The following is a 6,160-nucleotide window of genomic DNA, read 5'->3' as shown; positions in this document are numbered from 1 at the left end:
AGCAAGTTAGACCATCAGGGAACTGTCACCCATGGAAACAAATTTAATCCCATCTGAAAGTCTCAGCTATGCTTCCCAGTCAAGTACACTCAATATCTATTAGTACAAAGGTTGCTTTTTTTTTTGTCTTTTCTAGGGCCACACCCATGACATATGGAGGTTCCCAGGCTAGGGGTCTAATTGGGGCTGTAGCCTCTGGCCTCACCACAGCTCACAGCAATGCAGGATCCTTAACCCACTGAGCAAGGCAGGGATCGAACCCACCACCTCATGATTCCTAGTCAGATTCGTTAACCACTGAGCCATGATGGGAACTCCCCTTTTTTTTTTTTTTTTTTTTTTGCTGATAAAAATTAACAAATTCCTGCAATGTTTTTTCTTTTGAAATGTCTGCTGAAAATGGAATCTGGTCCTATTCCCTGGCCTGCTGATAGATGCAGCATGAGAGGGAATATTAGATTCCTCCTGAAAAAGAGCTCTCAGGATGACAAAAAGGACAGTTTCTACAGACAAGGAAGATAGAATGGCTTCCTTATGCAGTGACGTCTCAGTATGGTTTTGTTTTTTTGTTTCTGTGGCATGTAAAAGTTCCTGGGCAAGGGATCAAACCTGAGCCACAGCAGCAACCTGACCACAGCCATGATGACACTGGATCCTTAACCCAGTGAGCCACCAGGGAACTCCTCAATGGTGGGTTTTTAAGAGAGATTATTTGGAAAACTGATTCCTTTTCTAATTCTTAACAGCAATCTCAGCCCTGTAGCTACAAAAGTTAGGGATTCTAACAGCATGCTAGTCACAGAAAATTGAGGCATTTCAGCTTGTGATTCCCTGCAACTCAACTCTTGAGGTTAATTTTGTAAGCTCTAGATTGAATTTGAAGTCTAGACAAGCATCTTATGTAAAAATCTGGACATTCATTAGTAAAGAATCCACTTAGCAGAGACCATTTTTTTTGTTATACCAGCTGAGTAACAATGTCATTCTAGAGTGGATGGTATACTGGGGATTCATGGAAAGTTCTCTTGGACTTCAAATACTCTAAAAGTAGCTGCTGAAAAGCATAAATACGTAGAATGTGTTTTTTTAGGGTCTATGCTACAAGGTTGAATGGGTTTAGATAGTTCTCATACTAGTGTGTAAAGAGTGTCAGGGAACATATTCCAGCTGTGCTTCGTGTACAAGAAAAGGACATAGACTAGCTGAGGAAGTTGGCAGGCATCCCTGAATCTGTAGGTTCCTCAAGCCAATAATGTCAGAATCCATCAGCCAGTGCGTCTGTGGGCTAGGGAAGCCACACTACACTAACTTAGGATGGTTAGTTCCTAAAATCCTTTCTAAACTGTCTCACTGTCACCTGCTAGGTAAATGCCTCTTTTTTTTTTATTGGCTGCACCCTCAGTTTCAGAAGTTCCCTGGGCCAGGGATCAAACTGATGCCACAGGTGTGACCCCAGGTACAGGAGTGACAATGCCAGATCCTTAACCCAACATACCACCAGGGAACTCCTGGGTAACTGCTTTTGAATGACTTATGGCTGTAAGCTTGATCACCAGCATGCAATCCAAGAGATTACCATCTCACATCCATTATAATAGTAGCAGTAGTGAGATCATAATTACGTACTTTAGAAGTGGGGCAAGGTACACGGGAAGAAGTAACTCATTACTCCCAAGATTTCAGGGTGGTATTACATCAGTTTACCTGAAGGCTACAAAGATCATAGAGATATGGATGACAGTGCTATACTTGGACGGCAGTTTTAGCTTACCTTCAGCCAATGTATCCATTCACGGGTCAGTTTTAGAAAAATAGAAGAGCCACTTTATCTATTTTAAGCAGGAAGAGATTTAAGAAATGCAGATGATTTCCAGTGTTTGATAGGTGAGTATCAAACACTGGAAAACTCTAATTCAAAAAGATACACATACCCCAATGTTCATAGCAACACAGTTTATTATAGACAAGACACAGAAACAACGTAAATGTCCATCAATAGATGAATGGATAAAGAAGATGTGGTATAATATACACAATAGACTATTACTCAGGCACTAAAGAGAATGAAATAATGCCATTAGCAGCAACATGGATAGATCTAGAGATTATCGTACTAAGTGAAGTGTAGAATGCGTCTTTTTAGGGTCTGAGAAAGACAAATATCATATGATATCATTATATGTGGAATAAAATTTTTAAAATGATACAGGAGTTACCTGGTTGCCTAGTGGTTAAGGATCCAGAATTGTTACTGCTACGGCTCAGGTTCAATCCCTGGCCAGGGAATTCTGTATGTCATGGGTATGGCCAAAAGAAAAAAAAAAGAAAGAAAGAAAGAAAAAGAATAAAAGATACAAATGAGCTTACTTACAAAACAAGAAACAGATCTCAAAAGGGGAAATATGGTGGGAAGGGATAAATCAGGAGTTTGTTATTAACAGATACACATCACTATACATAAAATAGATAAATAAAAGGACCTACTGTAAAGCACAGGTAACTATACTCAATATCTTGTAATAACCTATAAGGTAAAAGAATCTGAAAAATATATATATAAAAAACTGAATCACTTTACACCAAAAACTAACACAACATTGTAAACCAACTATCCTTCAGTTTAAATAAATAAAATGTACGACAAATCTCACTGAAGAGTGGTGGGGTTTGGGGGAGAAGTTGACTAATTTTGGGAATGAGTAGAAATTTTAAGTGTATGAGCGTTCCCTTCGTGGCTCAGGGGTTAACAAACCCGACCAGGATCCATGAGGATGTGGGTTCAATCCTTGGCCTCACTCAGTGGGTTAAGGATCCAGCATTGCCATGAGCTGGTGTAAGTCTCAGACCCAACTCAGATCTGGCATTGCTGTGGCGTAGGCCAGCAGCTACAGTTCTGGTTCAACTCCTAGCTTGGGAACCTCCGTGTGCTGTGGGTGTGGCCCCAAAATAGCAATAAATAAATAAATAAATAACTTGTAAGTGTAAAGACCAATGTCCATAAACAGTATATGCATAAGAAATTCTGAAACTACTACATGTACACAGATATTAAACAAACATATAAATGGACAAAAGGAAGGGGGAAAAAAAATGCTGGAAGATCTGAAGAGGCAAATGTGAGGTGGGGCCTCCAGATTGGTGGATCCCAGATGACAGAACTGTCCTGCCAAGGAACCAGGGAGAAGCAGGAGTTCCCTATGTGACTCAGTGGAAATGAATCAGACTAGAATTCATGAGGATGCGGGTTCAATCCTTGGCCTCGCTCAGTGGGTTGGGGATCTGGCATTGCTGTGAGCTGTGCTGTAGGTCACAGACACGGCTTGGACCCCGAGTTGCCATGGCTGTGGTATAGGCCAGCAGCTACAGCTCTCATTCGACCCCTAGCCTGGGAACTTCCATATGCTGCAGGTGTGGCCCTAAAAAGCAAAAAAAAAGAAGAAGGTAGAAGCAGAAACTGTCCTAGAAGTGTTAGCTCCAGAAACTCACAGCCCAAATCATAATCCAAGAATCATGATGCCCCATTGCCACTGATGCTGCCTTCAAAATCACACTGCTCGACTGGCATCAGCAAAAACTTCATGTTTGCTTGATGCCTGGACCCTTAAGAAGCTAGTGACCGGACACAGTGATGCTACTAGAGAAAGCCCAACCCCTCTGCATCATGCCTGCCTGCAGGAAACAAAAACAGCAACTGTGCCTCTCTATGTACATATCTGTCTTCCAAATGTCCCACAAGCACATCTGATTGAACAAACTTAAATTACATTTGGAATCTTAACTATAAGGGAATTGGGAGATAGAGTTTTCGGTGTTCCAGCCTGTGTGGTACAGACAGGCATCCTAAAAGTCAGGGGAAAGGGATGCTGAGGACTCATTCACTATGAACCCCAGCCAGCTCACTGTGTGTCTGGAGGACGAAGAGGGCAGTAGACAGTGAAAGCCACAGGGGAAGGCATTTCCGGGCTTGAAAACAGAAGTGGAATCAGGAAAGAGAGAAAAGTCTAGCCCCATGGAGCATTCAGGCAGGTTTGATGAAGAGAATTTGTTCTTTTGGAAATCCCTATCAAATGCTGCCCTCTGATGTTTGTGGAATAAACTACCTTTGAGAAATGCTGAAAGGGAGCCTGAGGAAAGAATGTGCTTAGCTGCAGCTTTCTGGGGTGAATAGCTATGGATATCTGAATTTCATGGAAACTGGTTTAAGATCCACTGAACTGGAAGTTCCTGCTGTGGTAAAACAGGATCAGCCAGGACGCAGGTTCAAACCCCCATCCCACACAGTGGTTTAGAAGAGTCAGCAATGCCACAGCTGTGGGGTAGTGTGCAACTGCGGCTAGGATCTGGTCCTTAGCCCAGGAACTACACATGCCTCGGGGTGGCTAAAAAAGGAAAAAGAAAAACAAACAAACAAAAAAACCCACTCACCTGGATACCAAAACTGCTTCCAAATGATGCAGCCAATTGACACTCAGCCAAAGTTTTGCCCAGGTGTTACTCAGACCTCTTGATATGGGTTATTTTTCCTCCATAACAGAGCGAGGATACTTTTAAGTATTCTTTGTGGTTCATGTAATGATTAGGAAAGCAGGTGATAAATTAAATTATAAACCATTTATACAAATTATGGATCCAAGAGATTTCCAATAAAGCATTTAATTTATTGCTGGTATTGTTAATTTGAAATTTCTTGGTTTATCTTTACATACCACTATCACGATTGATGACATCAATGATTTTCAGAATTTTATATGCCAGGAGGAATAAGTATATGTCAGCAAAACAAGTTCTTAATAATGCATTGCTCAGTACAACCAAAAAATGAAAGCCACTATGTTCAAAATTGTTAAATCCACAACTATCAATATGATCGAAAATACCTTCCAGGAGTTCCTGTTATGGCTCAGTGGTTAACAAATCCGACTAGGAACCATGAGGTTGAGGGTTCGGTCCCTGCCCTTGCTCAGTGGGTTAACGTTGCCATGAGCTGTGGTGTAGGTTGCAGACGTGGCTCGGATCCTGCGTTGCTGTGGCTCTGGTGTAGGCCGGTGGCTACAGCTCCGATTCGACCCCTAGCCTGGGAATCTCCATATGCCGCGGAAGCGGCCCAAGAAATAGCAAAAAGACAAAAAAAAAAAAAAAAAAAAGAATCCGGCATTGCTGTGAGCTGTGCTGTAGGTCGAAGATGCAGGTCAGATCCCATGTTGCTGTGGCTCTGGCATAGGCTGGGCTACAGCTCTGATTAGACCCCTAGCCTGGGAACCTCCATATGCCATGGCAGCGGCCCAAGAAATGGCAAAAAGACCAAAAAAAAAAGAAAAAGAAAATACCTTCCAGAGGAGTTCCTGCTGTGGTGCAGTGGGTTAAGAATGCGACTACAGTGGCTCAGCTCAAAGCTAAGATGCAGGTTTGATCCATGACCCAGCACGGTGGGTTAAGGATCTGGCATTGCCCCAGTTGTGGTATAGGTGGCAGCTGTGGCTCAGATTCAATCCCTGGCCCAGTAACATCCATATGCCTTGGGTGCAGACATTTAAAAAAAAAAAAAAAAAAAAAAAGGAGTTCTCGTCATGGCTCAGCAGAAACAAATCTGGGCTAATTTCCATGAGGATGCAGGTTTGATCCCTGGCCTCGATGAGTGGGTTAAGGATCTGTCATTGCTGTGAGCTGTGGTGTAGGTAAAGACTCGGCTCAGATCTGGCATTGCTGTAGCTTTAGTGTATGCCAGAGGCTACAGCTCCAATTTGACCCCCTAGGCTGGGAATATTGATATGCCGAGGGTGTGGCCCTAAAAAGACAAAAAAAAAAAAAAAACCTTTCAGAATCACAGGTTAAATAATAAAATCCATGGATTGGAGGCTGTCCGTTGGACATACCAAGAATGTTCGTGTCTCTGTGCCTTTACCTCCTCCATGCTTCAAACATGCCTTCCCTGAATATTGCATGCATAGAACTATCTTCCAAACTACTAAAGTGGTAAGGTCCAGGGTCCACGTTCACAGGAGCTAAGTTGTAGTCATCTCTTTCCCTCCCTCTTCTTCCCTCACGGCCATTCTGTGGTTCACCAAAACCATGGTTTGCAACTTTGGATAGGTGAAGTGGGTAGGAATAAGCCTCCTCTTTAGACAACTTTATATGAGTTGTCTATACTGGGATTACAGGT

The 6,160-nt window shown here is 42.5% G+C and overlaps 1 long non-coding RNA gene across 1 annotated transcript; it reads right to left on the bottom strand.

Annotated features, from left to right (window-relative positions):
- Window positions 1-1,938: 1,938 nt before the first annotated feature.
- On the bottom strand, window positions 1,939-4,556 carry LOC146396824 (uncharacterized). The gene is made up of 2 exons (XR_014827957.1): window positions 4,364-4,556; window positions 1,939-3,402 (listed from the first exon to the last, which is right to left on the bottom strand). It is a non-coding gene; the product is annotated as an uncharacterized LOC146396824 (long non-coding RNA).
- Between the last annotated feature and the right edge of the window lie 1,604 nt (window positions 4,557-6,160).

The sequence above is a fragment of the Sus scrofa genome, chromosome 14 (assembly GCF_054392235.1).
Source record: "Sus scrofa isolate SSC_HxYL_T2T_F1_AM1 chromosome 14, Sscrofa_HxYL_maternal_Yorkshire_Landrace_v2.0, whole genome shotgun sequence".
NCBI classification, from domain to species: Eukaryota; Metazoa; Chordata; class Mammalia; order Artiodactyla; family Suidae; genus Sus; species Sus scrofa.
The sequence above is the reverse complement of the archived record's forward strand: the minus strand, read 5'-3'. Positions and strand labels throughout refer to the sequence as shown.